The sequence below is a fragment of the Ischnura elegans genome, chromosome 6 (genome assembly GCF_921293095.1).
Source record: "Ischnura elegans chromosome 6, ioIscEleg1.1, whole genome shotgun sequence".
Taxonomy (NCBI): domain Eukaryota; kingdom Metazoa; phylum Arthropoda; class Insecta; order Odonata; family Coenagrionidae; genus Ischnura; species Ischnura elegans.
The window spans coordinates 80,975,197-80,997,940 of record NC_060251.1 but is presented as its reverse complement, the minus strand read 5'-3'; the positions used below and the strand labels follow the sequence as shown (position 1 = coordinate 80,997,940).

The following is a 22,744-nucleotide window of genomic DNA, read 5'->3' as shown; positions in this document are numbered from 1 at the left end:
TAGCTATCCTTTAATCGTATTCACTTCTCATGAACTAATTGCTACGTAGCTGGTGAATTTAAGCAGATTTAATTTTTGAAAAAATTTTGAGTACCTATCCTCTAATTGCAGCCTCTTCTCATGAACTCGACTTGAGTGAACGACGTGGTTATTTTTCTCTGTCAAGGGTAGGGAAGGAGACAATTTTGGCAGACTCGCCATGAGGAGCGAAAGCTGTTTTTTTGATCGCACCCAAGACGTTATGAACTCATTTTCTTTCGCCTAGTACTTCAATTATCAATGTACTATACTGCGCGAGTTCTTCTTTCATCATTGCTTTCTTCTTCCTCCCAATCCTCCTTCGTCCCTCTTCCTTTGCCGACCTCTCTTCTTCCGGTCGTATCTCTTTTCGGTCCCAAAGATGTCATTTCCGCTGCTTCATGACTCTGTTTCCCTAATACTTACCCTCTGTTCTTTCGCCAGGACATTCTCAAAGGTAGCCAGTGTATTCGTCAAAGCGTCTTAGGTCGAGTCAGACAAGGTTGATTCAACCTTTTAATTAGAGCTAACAGGGATGATCTGAAGTCCATTCACAGTTATGTACGCTAGTGATAAGATCACTGTGTGGTCTTAAATTATTGAGTAAAGCAAAAGGCGTAAATATTTAAATCAAGAATTTACTCTATTTTAAAGAATTCCGTGTAAAATAACTTGGATTCATTAATGTATATGCGCCGCGCTCACAAAACTTTCGTGACTCCTTCGCGTTATATCCGAGCCAAGAAGTTTGCTTTTCGAAAATCCAGATATGAAAATGATCCGCATAGAAAACCAATGGCGTTCGATTCTCTCATTGAAGGGAAAAATTTTCAGGGAAATCGATACTTTCCTCATGTTTTGAGGTTTCCAAATCCTTGCCCTGTTGTGGTTTTGATTCTGCAACTGAGTTTTGCATAGTTTGTGACGGTTTCGTTTATCTCTGCTTCCGAATTCGCTGCAATAGCTTTGACAAATTAAACAATCTGACTGCTAATGGTAGAAATGATTTTTTAATAATACCAGAAGAAGTCTTCCATATTTTGGGAAGTTCATCAACCCTTGTTGAGCAGTCATTACCCTATTTCAGTGGACTCCTTTATTGCCCTTTGAAATTAACAGCTCTTAGAAGTATGATCTTCAGTTCCTTGTACATAGTTCTAATTTCTGGAAGACGAATTATGTTTTTATTATTAAGTACGATCTAGTAATTTTCATTATTTGATCAATTTACACACAATATTTGGCGGCGAAATATATCTCAAAAGTTCATGAGCGATTTAAAGATATTTCTACAAGCGTTTTCTCAATATTATTCTGCCAATAAAACTTTTATGCATGGGCATTGTAATTTGGGCTGGTAAAAAACGTACTTACTTCGCTTAGGGTAGAACAATGTTCCATTCCAGTTTTCTCCTCAAATGATGTATTTCTTGTCTAAAGGTATCATAATTGGGAAATATTTTGAGTTGATGAAATAAGGTCTTCTTGATCTTAGAAGACCCATTTTTATAACTTGCGGAATTTTTGTGCTGTGAATATTTTTTAGAGGCACTCTCGGTGATACAAGGTCCATTTTCCCAATATTAGTTACGCCAATTATGTCTGTATCTGAAAATATTCCTCAATCATAAGTATGAACTTAGCGGACGATATATTTCTCCATCCTCAGTGCGCGGTCACTGGGCTACACATATGTTTAAAAGGGGATCTGTCTCTCGTAGTTTTGGAGTATTCCTTCTCTTTTTGTAGTGGAACACTGCTTATATTTTATTTTCGGATCAGCAGTTCATATTTTCTTTTATAAAAATTTATTGAAATATTTTTATTCTTATATATATTAATTTATGAATTTATATTATGTATTTTTATATGAAACTCGCAGTAAATTAGGCAGGGGAGTAGTAGAGGGATTACGCCATGATCGAGTGAAAAAGGGAGACGACAATTTTTCACGATTTAATAAGTGCGTCACGTTTTCAACGTAAGATCATTCTCAAGCAAATTGTACTTGAGAATGACCTGACGGTTGAAATGCGTCGTACTTTATCAAATTTATTTTTGGAAAATTGCCATCTCTCTTTTGCATTTAATCAAATCTCGTAGCTGTTAAGGTTAACTATTAACGGTTCCATGTTATTTTTATGCCTTTTTGGTCCCTTCATTTTTCTTGAGGATAATATAATTGGCGTACCGGTGACCTCCAGCTTCTGAGACGTTCTCACGGGTCAGACTGGATGAGAATGCTCCATTCCGTACCCCTCCTTGTCCACTCATCCCACCTACCATGCCCACAAAATCGGTCTGAATCCTGGCTGTTAAGGCCGGATGTTTGAGCTATAAATATTCTCATATACATACCTAAATTTTCATCCGTCGTGATGAGGGTTTGTTCTTCTCGCATTTCGTGCTATAGTGACTTAATACGAATTTCAAGCAATTAAACCTTGTAATTTAGGTTGCTGAAAACGTACTTCTCACAGGGTAGAACTATCGTCGCGGCAATCAGCGATTTTTTGTGTTACATAGTGCTATGATTCACCATCACATGAGAAAGATTCCTTTAATTCCATTCGTATTATATGACCGAATTTTAGGTTCTTTTGAAATTTATTGCCCGAAGTCGCTGATTAAAAGCTCTAATTTCCTTGATTCATAAAGTCATTATTCGATATACATTACGTTCCCATGGTTTTTAAGGAAAAAGGCTATCCATTTATGAAACTGTATTACGCTTTTGCGTAACTTTAGGGCTATTAATATTATTGCCTCTGATTTCTAATGCTAAGTCAGAGCTCCAATTTTGACCAGTTTAATCGCATTTTTGTCTTCTTGAGATTCTTAAGCATCCAGTTTTCCGTGGTCTTGGAGTTTCACTTTTATTTCTCACTTTCCTTCCATTTGGACCCACTTAGCGGTCACCTAATTTATAGGGAGGCTTCTTTCTTTCTTAGGTAAAACATGTATTCGTTCTATTTTCATTTAAGATGTAGAAATAGTGGAAAATATGATAGGTTGTTTGAAACACCATGAAAATTATGTATCCCGATACCTGTGTGATTGTCCTTGGCTACGACTAGAGTGTTTAGGTGCAGGTATTGAGCGGTGTTTCTATGTTTTAGGAGTGTATTTGGTCGATATTTTGCACATTCACTAATAAAAATTCTGATTTATTATATTTAATTTATATAATACTGATATAATATTGATATTATATTTAACTTATTCGCCCGGTTGGCGCTTGGTACTCTCTGGGGGGTACGTGAAGCATTTCGTTCTTTACATGAGAGGTTTAAGCCATCTTCTCTCGTGGAATGAATTTGGAACTCTTCAATTAGGGAAATTAGAAATTAAACTATAATTATATTTGTGCTTGAGAGCATTCCATGTGAGGCGTAAGGGCATCTCAAAGAAAAATATTCGAAGTGTGAGGTGGCTCAGGGCACGAAGCTGACCCCTCCCCCACTCTTGAGTGAATTAAACTCGCACGCTTGTAGCTTAGTCTTGATTAAGGTCTACCCAGTGGTGTCATGGTGCCGGAACGCGCTAGAGCGCCGTTTCGGCACTGGTTATCAAAAGGCATAATAGATAAATAACACTTTATTGCCTCAAAATTTCTAATACGTACATCCGTTACCAAAACAAAACATTGTGATAAAATGTAAATAATAATAATAAATGTAATAATAATATCCAGTAATAAAAACTCATAGTAATATTTCACTTCTAAAAAAGGTAAGGAAAGTGCGCTCCGGCACTGATAATTTTGCCATGACGTCACTGGGTCTACCCTCACCTTCCACAACCCATATTTGGGTTGAATCACGGAGCGAATGATTCTGAGGAGAAGGAAACAAATTTTCATTAACTAAACTGAAATACGTATTTGCCTTTTATTACCTTCGGAAATGATTTGGAATATGAATATTTTGACAGCGTGAAGTGCAATATCGAGGCAACTGTGCCTTACCTACCGATCTTTATTCAGTAGTAGTGGGGACATAGATAAACCCAATTTTTTTTACATGCATCAATGTTTTACCCATCCGATTGAAACATTTCGTAATAAGCAGCGATATGTCTGCGTGAAGAGAGAGCATTTAATCGCTTTTCCTCTATCACCTTCGGAAACGTGAAGGAATTCGAATATGTTGACGAGTTAAAGAGTGAAGTTAAATATATCGGAAGATATATGTGCCAAAGCTCGCCATTCTATCTTTGCTCGGTGTGAAGGCATCGCAGAGATGCTTCGCCGTCGCTCGCCGCTTAGTGAGCCAGACGTCCGTGAGAGGGAGCGCGAGTCTGGCGGAGAATTCACGAAATGTTTTCCCTTTAGGTTGATTGTTTCAGCGGTCATCCGCTGTGCACTGGGCAACTCCCTTCCCTCTAACCAGTGAAAGACGTGCTGATCTGAGGCATCCGGACACCGTCTCTCTCACGAATGCTCTCCCTTTTAAAAGCTATATCTGAATTATCAATTCATCAGCTGGGCGTCCGTCCGTCACCCTCAAAAATCAACCGGAATCGGTCCAGCTGCCGGTGAGTATATATACCACCTCTTCAGCGGCAATGAATGTGAGCAAGTACTCACTCAGGTGGAAAAAAACAAATCAAGTTTACAGGGGACCAGTATATTCTTTCCATTGTTAGTGAAGGAGAATGAGAAAGACAAGCTTTAAGTGAGCGCATGCAAAAGCACACTAAAATTAAAAGAACTAAACATAAGCGACATCGAACGTCGGGAAAAGGCTCTTATTGGCCAAAAACATTTTTGCAATTTGAAGTCTCAATTTTTCTTAGATTTTTGCAATTTTTTGATTTTTTTGTTGCATTGTGTTCTTTTTTTATTAGCTTTTATTAATTCATCAGCTGGTACAAATGAAGCATGCTTATGTATGGAAGCGAGGCTTGGACGTCAGAGCAGATAAGTCAAGAGTGGAAGCATTCAAAATAGGGAAGGACTCGAGGAAGACTTTGACAAATATGGAAAGGATAATGACCAGATATCAGCTGAGAATCAACAAAAAGAAGACTAAGATATCACTATGCAGCAAAAGAGTGGAGGCCAAGGCAAACAACTTAGGAAAGCCTGAGCTTGAAGAGGTGAAAGAGTTGTCTTCCCTGGGAAGCCGAATTACTCATGATGGACGAAAGAAGAAAGAAAAACTCAGTAGAATAGCGCAGGCGAAGAGGGCTTTCTACAAAAAGAAGAATCTTCTTATAGCTGAGAATACAAGCATAGAAGTAAGGAAACAATTCATCAGATGGAGCATATTTCTCTATGGAAGTGAGGTTTGGACGTTGACAGCAGCAGAGAAGTCAAGAGTGGAAGCTTTCAAAGCACGTCGAGTGGAAGCATGCGCACTTCATTTCTGTAAAAGAGCGAAAGGCACCCGTTGAACTTCTACGGGTAGTAAATACAGAATGATGCACTTAGAATTATAAAAGCAGTGTTTCACTGTAAGCAGTTAGTTCACATAAAACAAGAAAAATTTCACCACTTATGTTATGCCTACTGTATGCTCTCACACGTAGGTATTGTATTTTAAAGTAAATATTCTGCCTCATTTTCTCCAACTTCATTCATCCTATCTCACGTATCACGTAATGAGTATCTTTACTGTAAGATAGATGTTGGGAATCCATCGCCTTCTGTGTTGCTTCAACAATTAGCCATACCACTTTTTTATTTCTTTCGAAGGTATTCTTTCCTTGCAAGCCAATTCTAGTGCTCTGTGGCTTATCTTTCTCTCACACAACATACTTTCCTTATCTTCCTCTAATACACTCTAGGCTATTCTCATAGTGATTTCTAAGGCTCCCCGTTATTCTACTAAAAATTATACATCACTCCAATTTTCGGACAGTATTCTTCCAATCTCTGGCATCCAGTTGTTATTTCCATGGGAGTCAATAGCGTATTTCTTTCCCTTTCGTAGCTATAATAGTTACAGTCTCCTTTTGCCAGTTTTATCTCCTAGAACTCGTTATTTATTAATAATTTATCTCATTAGGCTTCACTTCTATATAAGGAAAGAGAAGATAACAATATCAGGGATAGCAGCGCAATATTTTTCAGATAGTCGACGTAAATGAAAATGCAGCTTGTTAAAATTTCGATAAGGTCTATTGATAATAATAATGTTTCCAACGGCGTAAAGTTTTATCAAGCATTTAGCTGTTTTGCTGAGTAAAAGCTGTTTTGAAGGGAATTTGAAGAAAAATACGCATGGAAATTTGCCTTGGAGACTCCATGCAAATGATTTATACTGCCATTTCTGCTTACTATCACATGACTTGCGGTTTCCCGCTATATAAATACTCCGGCTATAACGATTGACTTGATTTCGAGCTGAAGCTTTTGATTCATTTAGAACAAGACATATATGAATAATTTATTAGGGAGATGTTTGGTTTCAGTATTTCTAAATATTTGTGCTTGATCATGATCCTGTGAAATTTCGACACCACCAGCAAACTTCTGTTAACAAGCCCGTTGCTTTGCATTGACCTCTGAAAGCATATTACGTAAGCCTATTTAATCCGTAAAATGAGAGCGATAATTCCATAGTCACGGTAAATATCATAATGCCATATAACAGATAGATGTGTTCCAAACATGGCGGATGTTTTCTTGATTTCATTTCACTCTTTCGAATGGTGCTTCTTTTCTTCAAATATGTCTCCCACCTGCAGGACTTTTAACTCCACAAGATCATACCTTCCGAGCGCGTTTTTTAGCGATAGATATAGTAACATTTGTTATTTATGAAGCAATTAAAATACTTTGAAGAGGCACATACCAAAATATAGCATACTTGGTTTTCTCGATCAACTAGGCTTTTTAAGAATGTTACTATAAACTGATTGTTCTGTAGACGGAGATCTATGATTAAATTGCGAGCAAAACAAGAAATTCTGTTACGTTTCTACAGCAGGGGGAGCTACCCCTCTGGTTCGGCACCTCAACCTCTTCTCGCCCATACCTTACGACGAAACCCATCTGAAAACAGATGAGCTTCTGCCTCCTCGCTCAAAATTTTCTGTTTTAGCACATTTAATTAGGCATGAAAGCGCATTTTACATAGTGCTTTCTGCACTGTATTAACTTCTCAGTCCAGTCTTACTGTTGTGTTCTGTAATAATTAATTAACACGTCGTGCACCGGAATATTTAAATGTAGAGGAACGACTTACCTGGGTAGAGGTGTTGAGATTGAAAATATGTGCCAATTTGGGTAAACTGCCTTTGGTTTAACCGTGGTTAAAAAGCTAATGTTTAGAATATATCTTTACCTATTCAAGCATTAAGATAAATCCATACATAATAATTAACGAATAGCAGCATTTGAAAACGTACGACGAAATACCTATAGTATAAGTACTTTGAAGGTGTTTAAGTTGACGCGAATCTTCGTTGTCCGTCAGGAACGCTTGGGAAAAAATGACTAAAATTCTCACCATCCGTAAGCGAGGTGTTAATTAATTAATTGAATTAATGTAACCTCTCAAAATATAATTTTACGAGCCCACCTCAAAATATCCCCACTACACGCCATCGACTCCTTTCCCGTGAGGACTCTTGCTTACTGTAATTTAAATGTTGACATGGGAAAAGATAGTACGTCACTGAATGTGGATTTTACAGGAGACGAAAGAAAGTGATTTGCCAACATCATAAAGCTTACATTAGTGTACAAACTTCGTCAGTCGTAGCAACTGATATATTATACCAATTAACTTTCTGCTTTATCCATTCCATTGGCATGTGCGTGCACTACCTTCTCCAAGAAAATACGAAATTTCGATTTTTTGTGATCTATCCCATGCCAACGCTTAAATTCTGGACTTCATTTTCACAGTTTATACGTAATGATCGAACAATCCATCTATAAACTATGAAGAATTCTTTTGTCTGGAGCCATTCTGCCTCTGGGTCTCATAAGTTGTAACTGAGGAAAATTATCAAGAATGTAAAACTTAAGTAAAATTCAAACTGTGTGAAAATTTCCCTGTGACGTTGTATGTCTTTTTAAGAGCTTGTTGTTTTCAGGTTGCAATCCTTTCTTCATTCGAAAAAATGGTATTTCTTGCATGGAAGGATTTTAGATGAACTGAATTGCAGTGAAAATACGTCATTTTATGGCTTCTGCCCAGCCATATTAAGAGGAGGAAGGCTGTAGGCAAGATTTTTTATTTGCTAATCGCCTTATATGAGACTTAGATTTAACGAGTTCAGATAAATCATATGTTCCCGTATCTCCGTGATAATCTTAATGAAAATTTGCGGTCTTGATAATGGTCAAGTTTTTCTCCTTTTATGACCTAGGAAGTCAACGGAACTTTGTAGTTCACTCCTTTGATTGATGATAGTTTTAAGATTCTGTGGTTATTACGGAAAGCTATTCTTATTTTCGCATGGGTAGAAGTTATTAGCAGTCATTAGTGTGTCTGAGAACACATTCATGGCCATTATTAAATTAACATTTAAATTCACACCGTATTTTTCTTTCTTGTCGGCCACCGTGTAGCAAGTGCCTGCATTACTTCATGTACAAATTTTTAAGTAAATTTTTACTAAATGTAATTCAAAATCATTTTCCCGGGTAATTTTTATGGCATAACTGTAAGGAGTTTATAATAAGGCAATTTGTAATGGAAGTGACATCTAATAATTAATTTTTTTGCGTACATTCTAAATTTTCTGATGTAATGATAAATATACCATTAATTTTTGTGCTGCATATACTATTTTTGTTGGATTAAATCTTTGTTTTACTTTGTTTTGCAGCCCAATATATTGGTTGATAATGGAGTGGAGTCTTTGAGATGTGCCTTACTTAGAAATACGTGAGTACATGATATTTTTGCACGTATTACCTGCCTATTCATGCATGTCATTGTTGCGGAGTTTCTTATTTAGAGGATGAGGTTTGCATGAAGTTTTTATAAATTTGTCTGGTTCATCGTTGACCTTATTTTTTATGAGATCTCTAATGATTTGAAAAAAAAAGCTTAATAATGTTGGTATTTTTAGCATATCCCTGATTTCTATATGATTTTCTGGCGGGATATAACTAGAGATTTGTTTCTAAATATGGTAAATCAGATGATCCGGACTTTATACGACATCATATCTCGATTTTCACGTTCGTACTGGTGATTTTTCTAAGCATGGTGACATGTAAAGAACCAAAGAATCGTTCTTAGCTTCATCCCTCTGTTGTTTGATTTACAATTAAACGTAATGCTTAAAATTACTTTTATAATCTGCTGATTGGAATGTTCAATAAAGGAGTTGTAGTAGCTAAATTGAATGTAACAATGTAATGTGTGAATCATGAAAATACAAATTCATTCGCAAAACTACAATAATAAAATCTACTAATATTATCATAATTTTTGGATATTACTTTCCATTGCGTATGGTATTGCTCTTAAAACGAGATCTACGGCGAATTCGGCGCTTTAGAAATAAATGAAAGGATGAGAGAGAGAAACACCCGACCGTTATCATCCCACCTTTACATCCCTTCAAAATTGGGCTGTGTATGAATCAGATTGATTTTCTTATTAATTATTGTGGTTATCATAGAAAAGTCTGATTTGTGGCTAAATTTGATGTTTTTATCATAGCATATCTGATAAATTACCATGAAAAAGATTGGACTGCTGACAAGTACTCTGAGATATTTGTAAATGCTATTAACTTATTGAGGATATTTATTTTATTTATTTATTTATTTCACACACCACCGAAAACAGCACTGTTCGGCCTTTACATCGGGGTTGATAACATTTAACAGTCACAAACATCCATGCCCTGGATAGGGGTAACTTACCCAGGCGGGACTCGAACCCGCGACCTTCGGTTTGGCAGGCGAGGACTGAGGACTTTACCCCGCCGCCACCAAGGATTTAATACTGGTCATTTTGGTGATACCATGAATGCCGGTGATGATATGAAAATGTTTAATTTGATTAGTGATTTATTTGCACTCGGAAGCATGAATAACTTTGATGAATGTACATCTATTTTCATTATGGCGAAAGCACCCTACAAGTTGTGTCAATTTTCTTAGAGGTACCGTTTTACTTTTTCTTGGAATTAAAAAAAGGCGATCCACTTTGTTTTCAAGTTTTGCCAAGGATAGGAATAATCAGGTGATAAAAGTTAGATTTATGAAAAAAATCGTAATAATGGATTTGGATCGGATTCGGATTGTAAATGAATGATCTTCTTGCAAGCCGAATATTTTAATTTTCGGCTCCAACTTTAATTTAGACTTTTTTGACATTCCTGGATTCGTTTTCCAATTGGAACGTCAGGCCTTTAATCTTGTATGTGTGAAGTCATTTTTTTGCAATGACCGAGTCGAGAGATATTTCCTATTCCGTTTCTTTGTGTACATGGTGGGTGGATGAGTATTTTCTTGAACTGTACTTAAAATTGACCGGCTCTAACCATGTGTGAGAATTATATCACGTCATGATTCGAATTAAATTCTGACTTCGTATTACAGTTCTTTTAATTTTTCGCTTCAAAACTAGAGCGATAGTCTTAAATATTTATCTAATAAATAGTTATTTTTAGTATATTCATCTCGAGTAAATTCAATTTTGTTTCCAAATCGGTTCACTTGCATAATTATTTAAAGAAGTATTTGTGCTCTAGTACCATTTCGAAACCAACTCGGTTAATTCGATATTTATATCTTGGAGAGGGAATTTCTGGTAAGTTATTCGGAATGATTCATTTTTATCCTTTTCATTGATATTTTTGTCCTTTAATTATTCGGAATGAATTTGAAAATAATTGGAAATTGTTGAAATTTTTCGAAATCGATCCGGGTCATTCAAATTGCACAGCTTGGAGAGGGAATTACATGTTCATTCTCCACGATGAGTAATGTCCGTGCTCTCCATTTATATTTTTATCCTGTAATCGTTCGGCATGAACTTGAACGTCATTGGAATTCAAAGGTTATTGAGGCCATGCCTATCACCGACCACCTGATTTGGCCCTACAAACCGCGGTAGGTATTGTCGTCCTGTTAGAATGAGCTCCGCTATCTAGTTTGAGTCTATGGCGGTGGATGGCGAGGAAGGGTTCCAGGTCACGCATCCACACCCGAAGCTAAGGAACCTCCGATTTGGAGTGCACGACCATATTCACAGGCGGAGGTGGCCCGGGCCAAATGAATGAAATGACGACCCCACCGCCGCTCCGTCGTTAAGACCATCGAGGCACGCCGCGCACGCGGCCACTAAATTATTAATGCCGGAAGCTCTTGGGCGATTCCAATCATACCTTATCTTAGCACGTCCTCCCTGAGAGTTGAGCTTGATTGAGTTCCCCATTCATCGATACCTACGTCCGCCGCAGGAGACGACGCCCGTCAACGTCCTTATGGCAGCCGTCCGTCCTCGGACCGCAAGGCATCCTAATTGAGGGGGTAAGAAGCCAAGGGATACTGTTGATTTTCTTTCTAAACAGAGATAGGTACAGAAATTGATTTTTTTTAATTTACAAAACTTGGACGGGTGAGTCAGCCGTCTACGCTCAATACTTTTCGAGATATTAGCGACGAAAAGTACCAGTAAAACACCTAAATTTGTGCAAACGGCAGCACAACAATAGGCCTTCATTATCCGTTGCTAGGAACGAAGAGTTGGGGGACGGGTAAGTGTCTGTTATGTGCTGAAATTGGGTGGAAAATGAAATGCACGACCAAATATCTAGTTGATCACGTTTGCTTTCTTTACCTAATTTCTGTACCTAACTCAATTCAGAAAAAAATTCACTTGTACTCCTTGGCTTTTCACCTTCTCAAATTTAGTTTTAAAGGTCATCATCTTAGTTAGAAAAACAATCTAAAGCTTGGTTTCACGCAGTTTTCAATTTCGTTATCCTGTGCGGAAGCTTTTTCATATTTGCGTATTTCTTCTCTTTTCTGTCCTTAATAACCTGTGATATGTTAGCAATTGATTCTGGGCCTTACTATGCCTCTCTTCCTATCCACTTCTTCTACGATTGTCTTCACCGAGCCGTCATGCCTCATTATGTGGTAGGTCATGATGTACTCACAGTGGAGGTTAGGATGTTGCGAAACGTTAAAGGCTTTCTACCGATTAAGGTAGATTTACATGGAGCATTTCGTAAATCATCCAGTCCATTATAATTCCATTCCAAATGTCGATTCGCAAAGTCCATTTGCAAATGTTGATCACACTTTATGTTTTTTTTAATGTTCTCTGGAGTTTTGGTCAGGAAAAAATCATTTATAATATTCGTGAATTTAAGTAACTTACAGAGCAACAATTCACCGTCAATGCTCTTCGTCCTAGCAACGAAGTATAAGGGCCTATTGTTGTGCTACCAGTTGCATACATTTGGGCGTTTTCCTTGCACATTCCGTTGCTAATATCTCGAAAAATGTTGAACGGTGGCGGTTTAAACAAAAGCTGCACCTCATGAATATCCTATTCCTATCCCCTAGAAAAATTTGAACGAGATCTGGTGGTGACACTTAAGGTTCCCGTGTTACTCTTAGATTCTGGTTATCAGACATCAGCCATTAATGTTGCCAAAACACCCGAGACCATGAGTAATGTTGCCGTCTTGTGTAATCATAATGAGTGTATTAGTTTTCATCGGCGATGTCTCTATGATAATCTTAACTGCTGTGGAGCATTTTAATGCCCTTACAATTTTCTTAATTGCTGGTGTAATTATGACTATTAGGGCACTAATATGATAGTGTTCCCATGATAATAACTTTTACAAGGTCTCGAAAGATCTCTTAAATATGGCAAAGCAAATATTCAGTGATACATTTTTGTTTTACCTTCTCTCGCGCTCCCTCATCTGCGTGCTAAAACTTTGGTTCTTCTGCTCAACGTTTCAGAGGTTATTGTAGTATTTTCAAGGCTTGAGGATTGTGTAAAATTAATAAAATGAATAAATAGATACTGATTAACTCATTGGACTTGTTTCTGGTCTTATTTTTATTAAAGTATTCTAGCGGTCAAGGTAGGTTTTCATGGAGCATCTTGGCAATCATCCCGGCCACTCTCCCCTCTAGGGAAATCCCAAATTTTCTTTCAAATCAAATATCAATTCAAAGCAAATCAGATTTCTTTCTTCTCTGGAAAAGTTTGGGGTTATCGTTGAAGGTGTACATCGCGAAATAGAAGTTTTTCAATCTTGATGCTAGTAGTATTTATAATATTACTCTTAGGCTGTAATCAGCTGCACACAAGGGCGTACCCAGGATCATAACTAGGAGGGGGGCAAGCCATGGTCTAGGGGGGCAAACCAAGTTGTGACATTAGTTTGTGAGATATTTTCCTTGAAAAAATAGTTTTATTTAAGTAATTAGTTACGTATCTTATATTAATACATATCATTTTTCGTGGGTTTAAAGAAAATTTGTTGAATGCTTTCGTTTAAATTCAGTACTGATTTTGCTTAAAGACTTTTGCGATTCTTGCTTCTGGGGGTGGGGGGTCAGCTGTCCCCCATGCCCCTCGCTGGGTACGCTCATGGCTGCACACATACTCAGTCCTTAATTGTCCGATGTTTTCACGTGTTGCTTATTAAAATTGAGAGCAGAAATTGAAGTCGAAGGTGAAAGTCAACGATCAAAATTGAAAGTTCAAGTCGGAATGCATGTTAATATTTGGAATTCTATGCTCAAAATATCAGTTGGGTTTACGTCGTAGTAAATATGTACAGCTGCGTTCAAGTTGGCTGTGCATAAACCAAATGATGAGGCCACCGTTAAAACCTGATGCTGTTCGACATCGACTAAAGTAATACTGAACAACATGAAATTTGAAATCCTCAACCGAAGCTGTTCAGTATTGTTATCAGTTCAAAATAGAAGAATTAGCTAATTTAATCATATAAATATTTATTATTTAAATTATGATACTTGCTCCTCTTAAGTGCGACGTTTAATAGAGAAAAAAATTCAGTGGTAAAAAAACAACATGATAACTAATAATATTGTTGTTGAAGGGCAAACAGACCCAACAGAACCTTAATGTAATCTTGGATTTGGCATTTAGCCATGTGCTCTAAGGCCTTAAATGGTATTTAATCAAATATCTTCCGATATAGGTCAGGAATGTCTCCGAATGAACCGTATTCGTTAATTACTTGTAAGTACCACCATACCTAGGGGAGTTAATTCTATATTTCCGAAATCGGTCTCAAATTTGGATGAAGTCACAGATATAGCAAAGTCACAGATACAGCAAAATATGGTCATTGATTGAAAGTTAAAAAAAGTTACTTTTCCTTAGGCGCGCGAGTAACGTCTCACTTCCACGAGAACCGTTCATTCCCGTTGTGCCATTGATGTTGCCTCGAGCAATGAATGAGTCATTGAAGGATCCGTTTAAAGATATAGCAGCTCGTGACTGCGTAGTAATTCACTTGTTTATTCTGTGGCCTTGGAAAAAATATTACAAAATAGGATCCTCGAGTCGTCATCCAGATGGGATGTCACCCACCGCGCATTTAAATGGCTTTTCAAAAGTCATCACTTGAACCGCTGATAGACAAAGCGATCCCAGTTATACGGGGAAATTAGGTATATTCAGAGGTGTTAACCGAAATTTACAATTATGATGTTGGAATTTATCAAATTCATAGCTCTTCAATACTCATACTTACTGGTCAAGAATCCTAAGATTGGTTTCTGGCAGCTTTCTACTCAATTCTCCTATAAGCTCTATCTTTTCACACATACGTATTTCTTCTCTTTCAAATCCTTCTTTAGCTGTTCCATATATTTCATTCGAGGTATTCCTTTTCCGTTCTTGCCATCCACTTATCTCTCGACGATTGGTTTTATCAGGCTATCATGTCTCAAGATATGGCTTATAAGGTTGTTTCGTCTTCTTATCAAGGTTTACTAGAGGGTTTTCTTCTCTCTTACTCATCTTAGGACTTCCCCATAACGAACTCGGTGGATCCATTTGATCCTAATCATTCTTTTGTAGCATCACATTTCGAAGGTCTCTACCCCTGATCTCTCTGCTGCAATCATTATCCATGCCTCACCTACGTAGAGAAGCATAATTATACTGTTCCTCGCAATTTCAAACACAGGAATATATTGAAAAAAAAAAGTGGATCGCAAAACTCTCATCGCCGCTCAGCGGACATTTTGAAAACCGATTAAAATGCGTACGAAATGGCAGCAGAAAACAACATTCTGTGGATGAAATTGGGTCTCCTGTATGTCCTCTTGGGCCTTGAAGTCGGATGTTTATTTTAACTCTTCGAAGGCCGCTGTATTTTCATGAGCGGGTAGTGTGGAACCCAGGGTTTTTTAATTTTATTTTACTCAATCCAGTATATTTTATAATTAACTACATTTGGTAACTTCTAAATGGCAGAAACGTCCATGAAAGAAGACCAGATAGCTAAAGAATGGGGCTACATATTTGTGCCCCGAGAAAAATGCTCGGAATAATTTTCCATGGAATCAAATACAACTTCCCGAGCTCTACTCGGGCTCGGGTCCCTAGCAGAAAATATTCACTGTCCGCGGTGTACTTGGGGTTGTGCTTCAAAGTGCTAAAATTCGGTTTGTCATTCCGACCCTTCTTTTTTTTCTCTTCTCTCTATCCTCAGGCCTATCTCCACGTACCTACTCCTTCCTCTTCTCACGCGCATTGCATCCGAAACGGATTACATGCAGCGACATAATCGCCTGAGGATGTGAGATGAGTCCCTTATAAGTGACTCACCACGCCTATCCTACTCTTCGATTGTTATTCCGACGTTATTCTATCCTCCCCTGCACGTTATCAGGCAGTCGCTGCTTCTCACAGACCTGTCGGCGGGGGGCGAACTGCTGAGCGGGAGTCTAATTGAAATATAATGGAGATGAATAACAACTTGATTCTGTCATAGGAAGAAATATACAAATGAAGCGTGTTTGGCCCCTGAAGCTAGATACAAAGCTAAGACTGCTCTTCCATATGTTTCCACCATCTCAGAGAAATTGTCTCGCATTCTCAAAAAACGCTACATTGATAAGATTCACAAGCCTCTAAAAAAACAACGGAGCCAACTTGTGAAGATAATAGACAGAATTGGACTCAAGACCTCTGGCGTCGATCACATACCCTGTGAATGCGAAGATACTAAATTGCCGAAACGGGAACAAAAATTCGAAGCAGGATATCAGAGCACAAACGCTGCATTAGATTTGGATACCCGGAGAAATCTGCCGTAGCCGACCACTGCATTAAATACGATCATGCCATTCAGTTCAATGAAACCAAAATCCTGTGCAAGGCAAATGGATATTGGGATCGGCTTACCAAAGAGGCGATTGAAATAAGACTTGACCGCCCCAATTGTGTATATAAACCCGGCACTAACCAGGTCCATTATTCGCCCTGAAGACGGTGACAGAGAAGGCCATCGAAACGTTGGCAGCAATGTCCATCCTGACCCGGCTGATTTCCCGAGGAGAGAATTTTCGGCACAAAATGTCTCCCATGCACCCCTATTTTTGCACCTCCCTCACCCTTGAGCATCCATTATATCGCATGAAATCGTTTCGGACTTGACGTGGTGGAAATGCGATATTTCCATTGGTAATTTTGACACTTAAATATACAACACCACTAACGACCGTGGTTTTGACACTTTATGTCATTGACCTTGAAAATGACATAGTGTCGAAATGGTCGGTAATGGAATCATATAATTGAAGTGTGGAAATCACCCTTTGTTGTTTATATTTTATTATATATTCTATTTTTTATTCTTTTCGTATAATTTAATGTAATCTATTTCAGTGAGGTCATGGCAATATTAGCAGTGCCGGAACGTATTTTACTTAACTTATTTTATAAGTGAAATATTGCTCTGGTGTGTTTTGTAATACAAGTCATTATTTATATTTTATTATTTATATTTTATTACAATTTTTTGTTTTGTTTACGAATGCATATATTAGAAATTTTGAGGCAACAAATTTGTTAGAAGTGTTATTTGACTATTAAGCCTTTTGTTAACCAGTGCCGGAACGGCGTTCAGGCACCATGACACCACTGGGGGGTGTTTCAGAGTCTCCCTTTCCGAGCGGATCGGGAGACTTGACGCGGATTCTGCGTCACTTACTATCGGCCAGGCAATCCGTGCGTTTCAGACCGGCTTCCTATCGACTCAAGGCCGGCTTTCCTATCGGATAGAAGTCGAGTGGGCTAGAGGTGCCGGAAACTCATTCCGGTGGCGAGTGGAGATATGTTATATTGCTGTTTTTTATTAAGTATTTGGCTATAATAAAATCATACCACTTTATTTCATGAGTGCTGATATATGTGGATATTCTGATAGAGTAATATAAGTGCAAGTGACTTTAATTCTCGTGAAAATTAGGCGATAAATAGGCAGACTGTATCACTGACGGTACAAGTTCGTTTGCGTTGTTATTTGGACGAGTAATTTGGCAAAAAGAACGTGAAACAAGTTGGAATGCATGGCGTAATGACTTACAAATATGCAGGTAGCATAATGCATTGAATACGTGTCCGTGGGTTAGGAAGTATAACAATTTGTATAGTTTGTTATGATTGTGTGTGACTTGGCATCGTAGTCGCATCGAATTTAGACGTGGATATGTACCTAATTCAGTTGATTCCATGGTACATGGTTTCAGCACATTCCATGTACATTCTAAATATTCATTTTAATATGAAATATTAGTTCAAGCATAACGGGAATAGCCACGATAACAACTATACCGAAGCTCCCTCATACCATCCTTTTATTTATAGATTACAAATTTCCATTTTGAAATAAGAATTGACGGTGGCGCAGCGGGTTGAAGCAGCATGCCGTGAAGCTAAGATTATGGGTTCGTTTCCATTGTGCAGCAATTATTTTTTTTCTTTGTGGAATTTTCGCTCACTGAAATATAATTTAGAATATGTATTACAAGGTGCATCAATAGCAACAATTTGTCATTTTCGTGCCAAATAAAATGGTGTTATAGAAATAACCGAGAACGTGCAAAACAGATAAAATTATTTTGCGTTATTTTATCGTACATAACTCGAACCATTACTATTAATGGACACTATTCAACCTAATGTAATCGCTGTATTTTCTTCCAGCGTACCTCCACTTTCACGGAAAATTTGTAAGACGTTTACGGCATATCATGAAGGCCATAACATCATTTATGATGATCAATATTCATATTTAATTGAGATACTGAATGAAAATATGACAATTTGGTTAAACAATTGAGTAAGTTAACCATAAGTTGTTGGAAAAAATTATGGATTTCGTGACTGCCTGTAGTTTAGTTCTTAAGAACAATCAACTATGCTCTCACGAGAATGACAGAACAAACTCGTTCAAAATTTTCCTTCATTCCCGTAATTTGCTCAAAACGACAGGGTATTACGTTAAAAAAAAGTACATACGAACAATTCTAAAATAATTTTACCCGGCAACAGCGTCAATTATGTGACACTGTATCAATTAGCACTTGGGCTTTTTTTAGTGGGTTTTTTCCAATTATGCAGTGGGTTTTTTCCAATAAGGACGACAGTCAATATCCTTAGGTTTTTCCCACGTTCACTAACATCTTTTTACACTTGGTCAATAGTAACTTTGTTAAATTATAATGCTAATTGTTGATTGAAAATGGAACTTCTACTTATTTTTATGTAATTTCTCTGCATTTAATTTCATGAGCAACTAGACAATGTATTTAACTGCATATATTTACTGTTTGACGAGGGGTTAGATGGAGGATGGGACTTTCTAGTCCCAATCTCGCCCAATAAAGACGTATTATTATTATTATTATTTATGCCCGTACATACCTTTCGCCTCCCTTGTGAAGCATCAAATCAAAATCTTGCGGGAGGTTATTTTCGCTGCTCACTTGTCTCTTGAAAATTATGACGTTTTCTCGTTTCCCGGAGGAGGATGACTGTTGACGTCATACCAAAAGCGGAACGCTTTCCGATAGTATGTGTGAAACGCACGGAAGACGAGCGTAGGATAGGTTCCCGATCGACTCGGAATGAATCCGTTTCCGACGCCGCCAATCCTACGAGACTCTGAAACACCCCCCAGATCTATTTAAATTTCTACACTATTTTGGTGAACGCCCAAACCCCTCTACAATGAGCCTCATAGGTATAATAGGAGGGTTAGTTGCCGCTCAAATTTTTCTTCTTCTAACTTGTCGTTGTATTCACTCCGTGAATACCACGCGTTCGAGGCAGTTGCGTGACATTTGTAAGCTATGGCCGACATTGAACAATCGTGACTTCAAAAATACTACGAAAATCGAATAATTTAAAGCGTAATTGAGATAATGAAGTCAATTACTGCTGGTCATACATATCATCATTGTTTATTAGCGAATCTTACATACGCACCGCGTTCTTCGTTTTTGATACCAGAACTGATCTTCCAAAACTTATTGCAATATTCTCATCAAGAACGTTTGAAATTTTCAGCAATTATTGGTGCCGTTATTTTCTTCTTTTGGATAAAGTGATGTTTTTGTGATTTTAATATCCATTGCTTCTCTTACCAGCCATTCCTTAAATCCTTTTACTTTGACGACGATTACTGCATTCTGTTAGTCAATGGCGTGGCCCAGTGCTTCTTTTTCGGCTACTGCGGATTTTGTTGAGTGCCGTTGCTCTTTCGTGATGGTTTTCGTTTGCCTGTTTCGCCGATGTAATTATACCCGAAGGTTTGGCAAGGAATCCGGTAGGCCCCTTCAAATTGTGGCGGCCTTCTGCCTTTCAAACTTTTTACTACGTCGATGGCTAAGTTTTAACAACACGTACCTCAAAACTTGGCTGGTTTGAGAAAGAAATCTTAAACAGAGTGTAATGACATTAAAAAATAAATTACAAGCAAAAAACAACTCTTTGTTTGCGAATGTATGCTTCTTTTTCAGTTTTATTAATTTTTGGTTTTTAATTTCAGTTTAGGTACAATTAAAAATATAAATCGTTTCCTTTGCTCTCCTGATAAGGTGCTATTTTTTTAAGATAGATTTAGATAGCTGTTAGAACTTAGCCATCGATATGTTTCACCTGCACGTGTGGAGAGAAAATTGCCCTGATGTGAAATTTTAGGAGTATATTTCCAATTTTATCTGTTTTTCCCTCGCGATGTTTTTTTTGATGAATTAACGTCGTCTATTCCTTTTTTGCCTTTTCATCCTATTTTTTGCGAAGTCCGATACCGCTCCTTGTTCACAAAAGTTATTCGGAATTACATTTTCATCCGTAGTAAGCAAACTCACTGCTTTTATTCAAACAATGACATTGACGGATTCAGCCAGTCACCTGTCTTCCCTGTCATGTTCCCTTCCAATTCGATTAATTTTCCGAATATCGTGCTCCTATTCTCTATTCGTTTTTGTCTGTGGTTCTCTTTTAAACGGTAGGTAATGAAATGATATTTTGTAATTTGTAATAAACGTAGAACCGTGAAATAAAATATGATTATTAAACATGGAGAACACAGCTATCGCTACTCGAATAAAATCATTTTAATCCTTCCAAAGCATCCTGTTTCATGAATTATGAATTATTAATTTATACTTTGTATGTTTTTACATATTTAAGTTTTCAAAATAATTATATTCTTCCTCTAAATAGTTCTAAAATCATGAAAATCCGATGACGAGATACACTCGTCCTTGCACGGGTTGGCGTCGAAAGTTCATGACGAGCTAGACTCGTCATTGCAGCGCAAGGGGTTAAGGTCGAAGATATGTATGGAGTGAAGGTCAGGAGATTAACTTTTCAGTATAGGCTGCTGGCTCAAAACCAAACCTCTTTCCTGTCATTATTCTTAGGATCTGATCCGATATTGGTAACACTTCAGCTGGTAATGCTGTGTCTAATGAAGCTCCCTTAACCCTTCACTCTCTCTCCACGAATCAACCCCAAGGTTGGTTTGATAGGTTAAGCGGTCGCATTACACGCGTTCTACCGGTCTTTTCTCATGATTTAGCTTCAGCTTAATGCTTACGCTGTCGTTATGAAATTTTCAGTGCATATAAAGTGGGCCATTTATAAAATCTAAAACCACATGTGTGAAATATTTTAAAATGTAACCCATGTGTTTTTATCCAGCCTAAAATATGTGGCCTTTGAGTTGCAGGCAACTGTCGACGAAGTTTTAATCAATATACCCCGGGAATTTCTTTCTAATAATATTAGTTTTACGCGTGTAATAGGTCACGAAATAATAAAATGCCCGAAAGGAAAAGAACATCTGCAGTATGTGCAAGTGGTCGAGAGGTAGTTATGTGTCCTCTGAGAATGGTAGTAAACTTCAGATCAATCTACTGGCGGGCGAAATTCACTCATTCAGGGAAATGAGGCAGTACTTTCCCTTGGGCCATCTCTCACGTCTAGGATTTTTCTCCGAATTTGATCCCGAGACCACGATATCAGTAGCGAAGCACTCTATCCACTATGCTATTGCGCTATCTGTTTCTAGAGTTCATTTCAAATATCTTTGCGGCTGAGAGGCAGGCCCAAGTTTTTTTTGGGGGTGATGGCGGAGGGCACGTGAATTACTGTAAACCAACCAAAATGTGATATGCAGAGCCTAGCCTCCGGGAAATTCAGTCGATTACAGGCACGGTGGTGAAATATACATGAATAGGGGCTCCTTGATTTTTTGAGAATGTGAATTTTCGCGATCTCATCATTGGTTTTAGTTTTTGAATGTGTAGGTAAGGTTCCTCGCGGCTGAGCTTAAAGCCACCGAGTGCGTCCACCGGGTTGCGGATGGTGGGTCGACCTTTAGATATAGAGGTTAGCTGCGAGATAAGCGAGTTCTCTCGTCGAATAAGCAGTCGTGGACAAAAAGCGGCGGTATTCTGAGGGGGGTATTGGGCTACCCTTGGGTAAGGTAGACCATTTAAAGACACCAAAACCTGTGAAGATACCGTGACTTGGCGACTGGGGGCCGCCAATAATTATGCCTCTCATCACCCGGGGGAGAGGACAGCAGCTCTTCTTCACATGTGCGAAGGTGGAGACCATACTGGTCGGTACAGCGACACACATTCCACTACGGGCGTGGTAACATTTACTTTAACGGCTGTAGTACTGCGATGTGGAAGGCAAGGGGAAACCACCGCATTATCATCCCGAGGAGTCACAGCTACTCCACTCAAATTATATACATTTACATGATGGAATTCTCTCGGGTAAAATATTCCTGAGGTAAACTAGTCCCCCATTCGGATCTCCGGGCGGGGACTACTCGAGAGGGTACATCGGTCAAACGAGATAGAATGTTACGGATAGGAACATAGAACGTCAGATCACATCGTACCTGCGGTAAGCTAGAGAACTTGAAGGTGGAGATGCGAAGAATGAACCTCGGTGTATTAGGCATCAGCGAAATGAAGTGGCCCCAGGAAGGAGACTTTTGGAGTGGAAGCTACAGAATGATACACACGGGATCGCTAAATGGTAATGCTGGAGTAGGCATAATGCTTAGAAAGAGCGCCGGGATGCGTGTTAAAAGCTACCTGCAGTTTAATGAAAGGATAGTAATGGTGAAAATTGATACTAAACCCGTAGCTACTGTAGTGGTCCAGGTTTACATGCCCACGTCAGATTATGAAGACGAAGAAGTAGAAGATGTCTACCAAGATATAGCGGAAGTTATCAAGAAGGTAAGAGGGGAAGAA

The 22,744-nt window shown here is 38.2% G+C and overlaps 1 protein-coding gene across 1 annotated transcript in view; it reads left to right on the top strand.

The window, feature by feature from the left end:
* LOC124161060 overlaps positions 1 to 22,744 on the top strand; it is a 926,716-nt gene that overhangs the window by 70,281 nt on the left and 833,691 nt on the right. Inside the window, exon 2 of the mRNA XM_046537229.1 lies at positions 8,806 to 8,864. The gene's annotated coding sequence lies outside the window, so the exon portion shown is untranslated. The remainder of the gene's footprint in view (positions 1 to 8,805; positions 8,865 to 22,744) is intronic.